This window comes from Carassius auratus, unplaced genomic scaffold (genome assembly GCF_003368295.1).
Source record: "Carassius auratus strain Wakin unplaced genomic scaffold, ASM336829v1 scaf_tig00026949, whole genome shotgun sequence".
NCBI classification, from domain to species: domain Eukaryota; kingdom Metazoa; phylum Chordata; class Actinopteri; order Cypriniformes; family Cyprinidae; genus Carassius; species Carassius auratus.
The window spans coordinates 38,781-50,546 of record NW_020525558.1 but is presented as its reverse complement, the minus strand read 5'-3'; the positions used below and the strand labels follow the sequence as shown (position 1 = coordinate 50,546).

Genomic DNA, 11,766 nt, shown 5'->3' with positions numbered 1-11,766 from the left:
TACATCCTTCGATAGCTCAGCTGGTAGAGCGGAGGACTGTAGATGAGTTGTTGGGTAATCCTTAGGTCGCTGGTTCAATTCCGGCTCGAAGGAGTGTGATTTTAAATTCAGATCAAATATTTTCACATTTCCTTTAGACTTCATATTGGCAGTTAAAAAAGCCAATGGGTCAAGATCCAAATATATCACTTTACAGAGTGGAAGGAGTGTTTGTCATATTAGAGGCTTCTTTTTACAGCTTCAATAGTATTATGAAACAAAGCTGGATGAAAACACTTGAACGTTGGATTCATACTTTTAATGTAAAGAAGAACGGCTTGACCCCGACGTGATTTGAACACGCAACCTTCTGATCTGGAGTCAGACGCGCTACATTGCGCCACGAGGTCTTAAAAAACAGGTTATTTGCTTCCTTTGCATCCGTTGACGCATTCACCACAAAAATGAGCCTATTTTTCCCAATAACCTCGAGAGGTACGGATGTCTGAATTTCTTGAAACTTTCGTGCCTTATGCGTTTTTCATCCTTCGATAGCTCAGCTGGTAGAGCGGAGGACTGTAGATGAGTTGTTGGGTATCCTTAGGTCGCTGGTTCAATTCCGGCTCGAAGGAGTGTGATTTTAAATTCAGATCAAATATTTTCACATTTCCTTTAGACTTCGTATTGGCAGTAAAAAAGCCAATGGGTCAAGATCCAAATATATCACTTTACAGAGTGGAAAGAGTGTTTGTCATATTAGAGGCTTCTTTTTTACAAGCTTCAATAATTATGAAAAAAAGCTGGATGAAAACACTTGACGTTGGACTTCATACTTTTAATGTAAAGAAGAGATGGCTTGACCCCAACGTGATTTGAACACGCAACCTTCTGATCTGGAGTCAGACGCGGCTACCGTTGCGTCACAAGGACTTAAAAAGCAGGTTATTGCTTCCTTTGCCTGGCCGTTGATGCATTCACCAATAAGGAGCCTACTTTTCCCAATAACCTCAAGAGGTACGGATGTCTGATTTCTTAAAACTTTTCGTGCCTTACGACTTTTCGTGCCTTACGATTTTTCATCTTCTATAGCTCAGCTGGTAGAGCGAAGGACTGAAGATGAGTTGTTGGGTATCCTTAGGTCGCTGGTTCGATTGCGCTCCAAGGAGTGTGATTTAAATTCAGAGCAAATTATTTCACATTTCCTTTAGACCTCGTATTGGCAGTTTAAAAAAACCAATGGTCAAGATCCAAATATATCACCTTACAGAGTGGAAGGAGCGTTTTCATATTAAGGCTTCTTTTTTACACGCTTCAATAATTATGAAAACACTGACGTTGGACTTCATACTTTTAATGTAAAGAAGAGACAGCTTGACCCCGACGTGATTTGAACACGCAACCTTCTGATCTGGAGTCAGACGCGCTACCGTTGCGCCACGAGGTCTTAAAAAACAGGTTATTGCTTCCTTGCATGGCCGTTGACGCATTCACCACAAAAATGGAGCCTATTGTTTTCAATAACCTCGAGAGGTACGGATGTCTGATTTCTTGGAAACTTTTCGTGCTTACGCTTTTTCCACTCCTTCGATAGCTCAGCTGGTAGAGCGGAGGACTGTAGATGAGTTGTTGGGATATCCTTAGAGTCGCTGGTTCAATTCCGGCTCGAAGGAGTGTGATTTAAATTCAGATCAAATATTTTCACATTTCCTTTAGGACTTCATATTGGCAGTTAAAAAAGCCAATGGGTCAAGATCCAAATATATCACTTTACAGAGTGGGAAGGAGATGTTTTGTCATATTAGAGGCTTCTTTTTTACAAGCTTCAATAATTATGAAAACAAAGCCTGGATGAAAACACTTGACGTTGGACCTTCATACTTTTAATGTAAAGAAGAGATGGCTTGACCCCGACGTGATTTGAACACGCAACCTTCTGATCTGGAGTCAGACGCGCTACCATTGCGCCACTAAGTCTTAAAAAACAGGTTATTGCTTCCTTTGCATGGCTGTTGACGCATTCACCACAAAAAGGAGCCTACTTTCCCAATAACCTCGAGAGGTACGGATGTCTGAATTTCTTGACACCTTCTGGTGCCTTGTGCGTTACATCCTTCGATAGCTCAGCTGGTAGAGCGGAGGCACTGTAGATGAGTTGTTGGGTATCCCTTAGGTCCGCTGGTCGATTGCGGCTCCAAGGAGTGTGATTTTAAATTCAGAGCAAATATTTTCACATTTCCTATAGACCTCGTATTGGCAGTTAAAAAAGCCAATGGTTTCAAGATCCAAATATATCACCTTACAGAGTGGAAAGAGCGTTTGTCCTATTAGAGGCTTCTTTTTTACACGCTTCAATATTTATGAAAACACTTGAATTGGACTTCATACGTTAATGTAAAGAAGAGATGGGTTGACCCCGACGTGATTTGAACACGCAACCTTCTGATCTGGAGTCAGACGCGCTACCGTTGCGCCACGAGGTCTTAAAAACAGTTATTGCTTTCTTTGCATGGCCGTTGACGGCATTCACCACAAAAAAGGAGCCTATTTTTCCCAATAACCTCGAGAGGTACGGACGTCTGAATTTCTTGACACCTTCTGGTGCCTTATGATGAAAACGCTTGACTTTGGACTTCATACTTTTAATGTAAAGAAGAGATGCTTGTCCCCGACGTGATTTGAAAACCCAACCTTCTGATCTGGAGTAAGACGCGCTACCGTTGCGCCACAAGGTCTTAAAAAAACAGGTTATTGCTTCCTTTCCATGGCCGTTGATGCATTCACCCCAATAAGGAGCCTATTTTTCCCAATAACCTCGAGAGGTACGTATGTCTGAATTTCTTGACACCATCTGGTGCCTTATGCGTTACATCCTTCGATAGCTCAGCTGGTAGAGCGGAGGACTGTAAGATGAGTTGTTGGGTATCCTTAGGTCGCTGGTTCAATTCCGGCTCGAAGGAGTGTGATTTTAAGTTCAGATCAAATATTTCACATTTCCTTTAGACTTCGTATTGGCAGTTAAAAAAAATTAAATGGGTCAAGATTCAAATATATCACTTTACAGAGTGGAAGGAGTGTTTGTCATATTAGAGGCTTCTTTTTTACAAGCTTCAATAATTATGAAAACAAAGCTGGATAAAAACACTTGACGTTGGACTTCATACTTTTAATGTAAAGAAGAGATGGCTTGACCCCGACGTGATTTGAACACGCAACCTTCTGATCTGGAGTCAGACGCGCTACCATTGCGCCACGAAGTCTTAAAAAACAGGTTATTGCTTCCTTTAAATGGCCGTTGACGCATTCACCACAAAAAGGAGCCTACTTTTCCCAATAACCTCAAGAGGTACGGATGTCTGATTTTCTTAAAAACTTTTCGTGCCTTACGATTTTTCCATCCTTCTATAGCTCAGCTGGTAGAGCGAAGGACTGAAGATGAGTTGTTGGGTATCCTTAGGTCGCTGGTTCGATTGCGGCTCCAAGGAGTGTGATTTTAAATTCAGAGCAAATATTTTCACATTTCCTTTAGACCTCGTATTGGCAGTTAAAAAAACCAATGGGTCAAGATCCAAATATATCACCTTACAGAGTGGAAGGAGCGTTTGTCATATTAGAGGCTTCTTTTTTACACGCTTCAATAATTATGAAAACACTTGACGTTGGACTTCATACTTTTAATGTAAAGAAGAGACAGCTTGACCCCGACGTGATTTGAACACGCAACCTTCTGATCTGGAGTCAGACGCGCTACCGTTGCGCCACGAGGTCTTAAAAAACAGGTTATTGCTTCCTTTGCATGGCCGTTGACGCATTCACCACAAAAATGGAGCCTATTGTTTTCAATAACCTCGAGAGGTACGGATGTCTGATTTTCTTGGAAACTTTTCGTGCCTTACGCTTTTTCCATCCTTCGATAGCTCAGCTGGTAGAGCGGAGGACTGTAGATGAGTTGTTGGGTATCCTTAGGTCGCTGGTTCAATTCCGGCTCGAAGGAGTGTGATTTTAAATTCAGATCAAATATTTTCACATTTCCTTTAGACTTCATATTGGCAGTTAAAAAAAGCCAATGGGTCAAGATCCAAATATATCACTTTACAGAGTGGAAGGAGTGTTTGTCATATTAGAGGCTTCTTTTTTACAAGCTTCAATAATTATGAAAACAAAGCTGGATGAAAACACTTGACGTTGGACTTCATACTTTTAATGTAAAGAAGAGATGGCTTGACCCCGACGTGATTTGAACACGCAACCTTCTGATCTGGAGTCAGACGCGCTACCATTGCGCCACTAAGTCTTAAAAAACAGGTTATTGCTTCCTTTGCATCGTTGTTGACGCATTCACCACAAAAAGGAGCCTACTTTTCCCAATAACCTCGAGAGGTACGGATGTCTGAATTTCTTGACACCTTCTGGTGCCTTATGCGTTACATCCTTCGATAGCTCAGCTGGTAGAGCGGAGCACTGTAGATGAGTTGTTGGGTATCCTTAGGTCGCTGGTTCGATTGCGGCTCCAAGGAGTGTGATTTTAAATTCAGAGCAAATATTTTCACATTTCCTATAGACCTCGTATTGGCAGTTAAAAAAGCCAATGGTTCAAGATCCAAATATATCACCTTACAGAGTGGAAAGAGCGTTTGTCCTATTAGAGGCTTCTTTTTTACACGCTTCAATATTTATGAAAACACTTGAATTGGACTTCATACGTTTAATGTAAAGAAGAGATGGGTTGACCCCGACGTGATTTGAACACGCAACCTTCTGATCTGGAGTCAGACGCGCTACCGTTGCGCCACGAGGTCTTAAAAAACAGGTTATTGCTTTCTTTGCATGGCCGTTGACGCATTCACCACAAAAAGGAGCCTATTTTTCCCAATAACCTCGAGAGGTACGGACGTCTGAATTTCTTGACACCTTCTGGTGCCTTATGATGAAAACGCTTGACTTTGGACTTCATACTTTTAATGTAAAGAAGAGATGGCTTGTCCCCGACGTGATTTGAAAACCCAACCTTCTGATCTGGAGTAAGACGCGCTACCGTTGCGCCACAAGGTCTTAAAAAACAGGTTATTGCTTCCTTTCCATGGCCGTTGATGCATTCACCCCAATAAGGAGCCTATTTTTCCCAATAACCTCGAGAGGTACGTATGTCTGAATTTCTTGACACCATCTGGTGCCTTATGCGTTACATCCTTCGATAGCTCAGCTGGTAGAGCGGAGGACTGTAGATGAGTTGTTGGGTATCCTTAGGTCGTTGGTTCAATTCCGGCTCGAAGGAGTGTGATTTTAAGTTCAGATCAAATATTTTCACATTTCCTTTAGACTTCGTATTGGCAGTTAAAAAAAATTAAATGGGTCAAGATTCAAATATATCACTTTACAGAGTGGAAGGAGTGTTTGTCATATTAGAGGCTTCTTTTTTACAAGCTTCAATAATTATGAAAACAAAGCTGGATGAAAACACTTGACGTTGGACTTCATACTTTTAATGTAAAGAAGAGACGGCTTGACCCCGACGTGATTTGAACACGCAACCTTCTGATCTGGAGTCAGACGCGTTACCATTGCGCCACGAGGTCTTAAAAAACAGGTTATTGCTTCCTTTGCATCGCCGTTGACGCATTCACCACAAAAATGGAGCCTATTTTTCTCAATAACCTCGAGAGGTACGGATGTCTGATTTTCTTGGAAACTTTTCGTGCCTTATGCTTTTTCCGTCCTTCGATAGCTCAGCTGGTAGAGCGGAGGACTGTAGATGAGTTGTTGGGAATCCTTAGGTCGCTGGTTCAATTCCGGCTCGAAGGAGTGTGATTTTAAATTCAGATCAAATATTTTCGAATTTCCTTTAGACTTCGTATTGGCAGTTAAAAAAAGCCAATGGGTCAAGATCCAAATATATCACTTTACAGAGTGGAAGGAGTGTTTGTCATGTTAGAGGCTTCTTTTTTACAAGCTTCAATAATTATGAAAACAAAGCTGGATGAAAACACTTGACGTTGGACTTCATACTTTTAATGTAAAGAAGAGATGGCTTGACCCCAACGTGATTTGAACACGCAACCTTCTGATCTGGAGTCAGACGCGCTACCGTTGCGTCCCAAGGACTTAAAAAGCAGGTTATTGCTTCCTTTGCCTGGCCGTTGATGCATTCACCCAATAAGGAGCCTACTTTTCCCAATAACCTCAAGAGGTACGGATGTCTGATTTTCTTAAAAACTTTTCGTGCCTTACGATTTTTCCATCCTTCTATAGCTCAGCTGGTAGAGCGAAGGACTGAAGATGAGTTGTTGGGTATCCTTAGGTCGCTGGTTCGATTGCGGCTCCAAGGAGTGTGATTTTAAATTCAGAGCAAATATTTTCACATTTCCTTTAGACCTCGTATTGGCAGTTAAAAAAACCAATGGGTCAAGATCCAAATATATCACCTTACAGAGTGGAAGGAGCGTTTGTCATATTAGAGGCTTCTTTTTACACGCTTCAATAATTATGAAAACACTTGACGTTGGACTTCATACTTTTACAGTTTTTTTCAATCGCTAACAAGCGTTTAACCATACTTCAGATACTTTTTCTAAACTCTTAACACAGACTCACACCTACAAAACACAATTGGCCAAATGGATAATTTCCTTCTCAAAAACACATTTTGTTAAATACATACTAAATCTTCATTTCAAAATAGAACACATCTTTCTCTGCACACACCAACTTTACCAAAACACTGGAAATCTGACTCAAAATTAAATTATTCTGTCAAAGAATAACACTTGTTTTCACCTCAAAAGGTACATGCAGTCAATCAAAGTACACCAGGTTTCAAAATACTGGCTATTGTTGACATTACAAAAACTGCATAGACTTTTCAGTCTCAGTTTTACAGGTATTTGCATGCAGAACATGCAATTCACTGTTTTACACTAAATTTCTTGGTTAGGAACAGCATGTCCAAATGTACAGTAATGTTCACATTCAAGCATTCCAGTAAAAAGCTATTTTTTTCCTTTACTGTTTACTGCAGGAGGTACAGTAGAAACACGGTATGATAGAACAGAAAAGGTTTGACAGTATTGCTTACAGTAAACAAAATATCCATAAAACACATAAGAGCATTCTGAACAAAAAAACAACAACAGCAAAAAAAGGGGGGGGGGGGGTAAAATGAAAAAAATCTCTCACTGCTCCTCTCACTGCTCCTCTCACTGCTCCTGCTCCTCTCACTGCTCCTGCTCCTCTCACTGCTCCTGCTCTTCTCACTGCATCTCTCACTGCTCCTGCTCCTCTCACTGCATCTCTCACTGCTCCTCTCACTGCACCTCTCACTGCTCCTGCTCCTCTCACTGCTCCTCTCACTGCTCCTCTCACTTTTCCTGCTCTTCTCACTGCATCTCTCACTGCTCCTGCTCCTCTCACTGCTCCTCTCACTGCTCCTCTCACTTTTCCTGCTCTTCTCACTGCATCTCTCACTGCTCCTGCACCTCTCACTGCTCCTGCTCCTCTCACTGCATCTCTCACTGCTCCTGCACCTCTCACTGCTCCTACTCCTCTCACTGCTCCTCTCACTGCATCTCTCACTGCTCCTGCTCCTCTCACTGCTCCTGCATCTCTCAATCTCTCACTGCTCCTCTCACTGCTCCTCTCACTGCTCATCTCACTGCATCTCTCACTGCTCCTGCTCCTCTCACTGCATCTCTCACTGCTCCTCTCACTGCACCTCTCACTGCTCCTGCTCCTCTCACTGCTCCTCTCACTTTTCCTGCTCCTCTCACTGCACCTCTCACTGCTCCTGCTCCTCTCACTGCTCCTCTCACTTTTCCTGCTCTTCTCACTGCACCTCTCACTGCTCCTGCTCCTCTCACTGCTCCTCTCACTGCTCCTCTCACTTTTCCTGCTCTTCTCACTGCACCTCTCACTGCTCCTGCTCCTCTCACTGCTCCTCTCACTTTTCCTGCTCCTCTCACTGCACCTCTCACTGCTCCTGCTCCTCTCACTGCTCCTCTCACTTTTCCTGCTCTTCTCACTGCACCTCTCACTGCTCCTGCTCCTCTCACTGCTCCTCTCACTGCTCCTCTCACTTTTCCTGCTCCTCTCACTGCACCTCTCACTGCTCCTGCTCCTCTCACTGCTCCTCTCACTGCTCCTCTCACTTTTCCTGCTCTTCTCACTGCATCTCTCACTGCTCCTGCACCTCTCACTGCTCCTGCTCCTGTCACTGCATCTCTCACTGCTCCTGCACCTCTCACTGCTCCTACTCCTCTCACTGCTCCTCTCACTGCATCTCTCACTGCTCCTCTCACTGCTCCTGCATCTCTCAATCTCTCACTGCTCCTCTCACTGCTCCTCTCACTGCTCATCTCACTGCATCTCTCACTGCTCCTGCTCTTCTCCCTGGGCCCCATGCTCTTACTCTTCCTCGTCCATACATTACAGTGTTTGTCTTTTCTGTTTCCAAAAATATCACTCTTCAAAGTCCTCCCTTTATTGTATAAGTGTCAATGTAATAGAAAAAAATAACCCCTGCCATTGAGTCTAAGCCAGATTGGAATCAGCTGTGGTTGGCCCAATTTACACAACATAAATCAGCTAAGATATATTGTTTTTGAACTGATATCATTGCAGAAGCAGAGGTTTTTATACTGTATCTAAGGTTTGGAACATTGTTTTTGATATTGTGGGATGTTGTGTGTTAACATTTGTAAATACTACCAAAACGATCCATAATTTTGTTGGGAGGTATAGCTTGTCTGTTCAGAAAATGTAAGCATTGTGGAAATGTGTTCAATGAATCCATATTGTGTGAAAACGACATGAAATGTGTGAATGGTATGGCCACAATAGACTGATGCTGTGCTAATTGTGTTTAGAGTTTTGAAAATGTGACAACTGCTTGGACAAATGCTTGTTAGCGACTGAAAAAAACTGTAATGTAAAGAAGAGACAGCTTGACCCCGACGTGATTTGAACACGCAACCTTCTGATCTAGAGTCAGACGCGCTACCGTTGCGCCACGAGGTCTTAAAAAACAGGTTATTGCTTCCTTTGCATGGCCGTTGACGCATTCACCACAAAAATGGAGCCTATTGTTTTCAATAACCTCGAGAGGTACGGATGTCTGATTTTCTTGGAAACTTTTCGTGCCTTACGCTTTTTCCATCCTTCGATAGCTCAGCTGGTAGAGCGAAGGACTGAAGATGAGTTGTTGGGTATCCTTAGGTCGCTGGTTCGATTGCGGCTACAAGGAGTGTGATTTTAAATTCAGATCAAATATTTTCACATTTCCTTTAGACTTCATATTGGCAGTTAAAAAAAGCCAATGGGTCAAGATCCAAATATATCACTTTACAGAGTGGAAGGAGTGTTTGTCATATTAGAGGCTTCTTTTTTACAAGCTTCAATAATTATGAAAACAAAGCTGGATGAAAACACTTGAAGTTGGACTTCATACTTTTAATGTAAAGAAGAGATGGCTTGACCCCGACGTGATTTGAACATGCAACCTTCTGATCTGGAGTCAGACGCGCTACCATTGCGCCACGAAGTCTTAAAAAACAGGTTATTGCTTCCTTTGCATGGCTGTTGACGCATTCACCACAAAAAGGAGCCTATTTTTCCCAATAACCTCGAGAGGTACGGATGTCTGAATTTCTTGACACCTTCTGGTGCCTTATGCGTTACATCCTTTGATAGCTTAGCTGGTAGAGCGGAGGACTGTAGATGAGTTGTTGGGTATCCTTAGGTCGCTGGTTCGATTGCGGCTCCAAGGAGTGTGATTTTAAATTCAGAGCAAATATTTTCACATTTCCTATAGACCTCGTATTGGCAGTTAAAAAAGCCAATGGGTCAAGATCCAAATATATCACCTTACAGAGTGGAAAGAGCGTTTGTCATATTAGAGGCTTCTTTTTTACACGCTTTAATATTTATGAAAACACTTGAATTGGACTTCATACGTTTAATGTAAAGAAGAGATGGGTTGACCCCGACGTGATTTGAACACGCAACCTTCTGATCTGGAGTCAGACGCGCTACCGTTGCGCCACGAGGTCTTAAAAAACAGGTTATTGCTTCCTTTGCATGGCCGTTGACGCATTCACCACAAAAAGGAGCCTATTTTTCCCAATAACCTCGAGAGGTACGGACGTCTGAATTTCTTGACACCTTCTGGTGCCTTATGATGAAAACGCTTGACTTTGGACTTCATACTTTTAATGTAAAGAAGAGATGGCTTGACCCCAACGTGATTTGAACATGCAACCTTCTGATCTGGAGTCAGACGCGCTACCGTTGCGTCACAAGGACTTAAAAAGCAGGTTATTGCTTCCTTTGCCTGGCCGTTGATGCATTCACCCCAATAAGGAGCCTACTTTTCCCAATAACCTCAAGAGGTACGGATGTCTGATTTTCTTGGAAACTTTTCGTGCCTTACGATTTTTCCATCCTTCTATAGCTCAGCTGGTAGAGCGAAGGACTGAAGATGAGTTGTTGGGTATCCTTAGGTCGCTGGTTCGATTGAGGCTCCAAGGAGTGTGATTTTAAATTCAGAGCAAATATTTTCACATTTCCTTTAGACCTCGTATTGGCAGTTAAAAAAACCAATGGGTCAAGATCCAAATATATCACCTTACAGAGTGGAAGGAGCGTTTGTCATATTAGAGGCTTCTTTTTTACACGCTTCAATAATTATGAAAACACTTGACGTTGGACTTCATACTTTTAATGTAAAGAAGAGACAGCTTGACCCCGACGTGATTTGAACACGCAACCTTCTGATCTGGAGTCAGACGCGCTACCGTTGCGCCACGAGGTCTTAAAAAACAGGTTATTGCTTCCTTTACATGGCCGTTGACGCATTCACCACAAAAATGGAGCCTATTGTTTTCAATAACCTCGAGAGGTACTGATGTCTGATTTTCTTGGAAACTTTTCGTGCCTTACGCTTTTTCCATCCTTCGATAGCTCATCTGGTAGAGCGGAGGACTGTAGATGAGTTGTTGGGTATCCTTAGGTCGCTGGTTCAATTCGGCTCGAAGGAGTGTGATTTTAAATTCAGATCAAATATTTTCACATTTCCTTTAGACTTCATATTGGCAGTTAAAAAAAGCCAATGGGTCAAGATCCAAATATATCACTTTACAGAGTGGAAGGAGTGTTTGTCATATTAGAGGCTTCTTTTTTACATGCTTCAATATTTATGAAAACACTTGAATTGGACTTCATACGTTTAATGTAAAGAAGAGATGGGTTGACCCCGACGTGATTTGAACACGCAACCTTCTGATCTGGAGTCAGACGCGCTACCGTTGCGCCACGAGGTCTTAAAAAACAGGTTATTGCTTCCTTTGCATGGCTGTTGATGCATTCACCCCAATAAGGAGCCTATTTTTCCCAATAACCTCGAGAGGTACGTATGTCTGAATTTCTTGACACCATCTGGTGCCTTATGCGATACATCCATCGATAGCTCAGCTGGTAGAGCGGAGGACTGTAGATGAGTTGTTGGGTATCCTCAGGTCGCTGGTTCAATTCCGGCTCGAAGGAGTGTGATTTTAAATTCAGATCAAATATTTTCGAATTTCCTTTAGACTTCGTATTGGCAGTTAAAAAAAGCCAATGGGTCAAGATCCAAATATATCACTTTACAGAGTGGAAGGAGTGTTTGTCATGTTAGAGGCTTCTTTTTTACAAGCTTCAATAATTATGAAAACAAAGCTGGATGAAAACACTTGACGTTGGACTTCATACTTTTAATGTAAAGAAGAGATGGCTTGACCCCAACGTGATTTGAACACGCAACCT

The 11,766-nt window shown here is 42.4% G+C and overlaps 18 non-coding genes across 18 annotated transcripts; 6 read left to right on the top strand and 12 right to left on the bottom strand.

The window, feature by feature from the left end:
- Positions 1–5: 5 nt before the first annotated feature.
- On the top strand, positions 6–93 carry trnay-gua (transfer RNA tyrosine (anticodon GUA)). The gene is given in 2 exon segments: positions 6–42; positions 58–93. It is a non-coding gene; the product is annotated as a tRNA-Tyr (tRNA).
- A 431-nt stretch (positions 94–524) lies between these two features.
- Positions 525–611, top strand: trnay-gua (transfer RNA tyrosine (anticodon GUA)). Its single transcript is given in 2 exon segments — positions 525–561; positions 576–611. It is a non-coding gene; the product is annotated as a tRNA-Tyr (tRNA).
- A 740-nt stretch (positions 612–1,351) lies between these two features.
- On the bottom strand, positions 1,352–1,423 carry trnaw-cca (transfer RNA tryptophan (anticodon CCA)). Its single transcript has one exon. It is a non-coding gene; the product is annotated as a tRNA-Trp (tRNA).
- A 458-nt stretch (positions 1,424–1,881) lies between these two features.
- trnaw-cca (transfer RNA tryptophan (anticodon CCA)) lies at positions 1,882–1,953 on the bottom strand. Its single transcript has one exon. It is a non-coding gene; the product is annotated as a tRNA-Trp (tRNA).
- A 434-nt stretch (positions 1,954–2,387) lies between these two features.
- Positions 2,388–2,459, bottom strand: trnaw-cca (transfer RNA tryptophan (anticodon CCA)). The gene has a single exon. It is a non-coding gene; the product is annotated as a tRNA-Trp (tRNA).
- A 389-nt stretch (positions 2,460–2,848) lies between these two features.
- Positions 2,849–2,936, top strand: trnay-gua (transfer RNA tyrosine (anticodon GUA)). Its single transcript is given in 2 exon segments — positions 2,849–2,885; positions 2,901–2,936. It is a non-coding gene; the product is annotated as a tRNA-Tyr (tRNA).
- A 228-nt stretch (positions 2,937–3,164) lies between these two features.
- trnaw-cca (transfer RNA tryptophan (anticodon CCA)) lies at positions 3,165–3,236 on the bottom strand. The gene has a single exon. It is a non-coding gene; the product is annotated as a tRNA-Trp (tRNA).
- Positions 3,237–3,672: 436 nt separating this feature from the next.
- trnaw-cca (transfer RNA tryptophan (anticodon CCA)) lies at positions 3,673–3,744 on the bottom strand. Its single transcript has one exon. It is a non-coding gene; the product is annotated as a tRNA-Trp (tRNA).
- Positions 3,745–3,883: 139 nt separating this feature from the next.
- Positions 3,884–3,970, top strand: trnay-gua (transfer RNA tyrosine (anticodon GUA)). The gene is given in 2 exon segments: positions 3,884–3,920; positions 3,935–3,970. It is a non-coding gene; the product is annotated as a tRNA-Tyr (tRNA).
- Positions 3,971–4,198: 228 nt separating this feature from the next.
- On the bottom strand, positions 4,199–4,270 carry trnaw-cca (transfer RNA tryptophan (anticodon CCA)). Its single transcript has one exon. It is a non-coding gene; the product is annotated as a tRNA-Trp (tRNA).
- Positions 4,271–4,703: 433 nt separating this feature from the next.
- On the bottom strand, positions 4,704–4,775 carry trnaw-cca (transfer RNA tryptophan (anticodon CCA)). The gene has a single exon. It is a non-coding gene; the product is annotated as a tRNA-Trp (tRNA).
- A 389-nt stretch (positions 4,776–5,164) lies between these two features.
- On the top strand, positions 5,165–5,251 carry trnay-gua (transfer RNA tyrosine (anticodon GUA)). The gene is given in 2 exon segments: positions 5,165–5,201; positions 5,216–5,251. It is a non-coding gene; the product is annotated as a tRNA-Tyr (tRNA).
- Positions 5,252–5,480: 229 nt separating this feature from the next.
- On the bottom strand, positions 5,481–5,552 carry trnaw-cca (transfer RNA tryptophan (anticodon CCA)). Its single transcript has one exon. It is a non-coding gene; the product is annotated as a tRNA-Trp (tRNA).
- Positions 5,553–5,691: 139 nt separating this feature from the next.
- trnay-gua (transfer RNA tyrosine (anticodon GUA)) lies at positions 5,692–5,778 on the top strand. The gene is given in 2 exon segments: positions 5,692–5,728; positions 5,743–5,778. It is a non-coding gene; the product is annotated as a tRNA-Tyr (tRNA).
- Positions 5,779–9,439: 3,661 nt separating this feature from the next.
- On the bottom strand, positions 9,440–9,511 carry trnaw-cca (transfer RNA tryptophan (anticodon CCA)). Its single transcript has one exon. It is a non-coding gene; the product is annotated as a tRNA-Trp (tRNA).
- A 433-nt stretch (positions 9,512–9,944) lies between these two features.
- trnaw-cca (transfer RNA tryptophan (anticodon CCA)) lies at positions 9,945–10,016 on the bottom strand. Its single transcript has one exon. It is a non-coding gene; the product is annotated as a tRNA-Trp (tRNA).
- Positions 10,017–10,705: 689 nt separating this feature from the next.
- Positions 10,706–10,777, bottom strand: trnaw-cca (transfer RNA tryptophan (anticodon CCA)). The gene has a single exon. It is a non-coding gene; the product is annotated as a tRNA-Trp (tRNA).
- Positions 10,778–11,213: 436 nt separating this feature from the next.
- trnaw-cca (transfer RNA tryptophan (anticodon CCA)) lies at positions 11,214–11,285 on the bottom strand. The gene has a single exon. It is a non-coding gene; the product is annotated as a tRNA-Trp (tRNA).
- Positions 11,286–11,766: the final 481 nt, after the last annotated feature.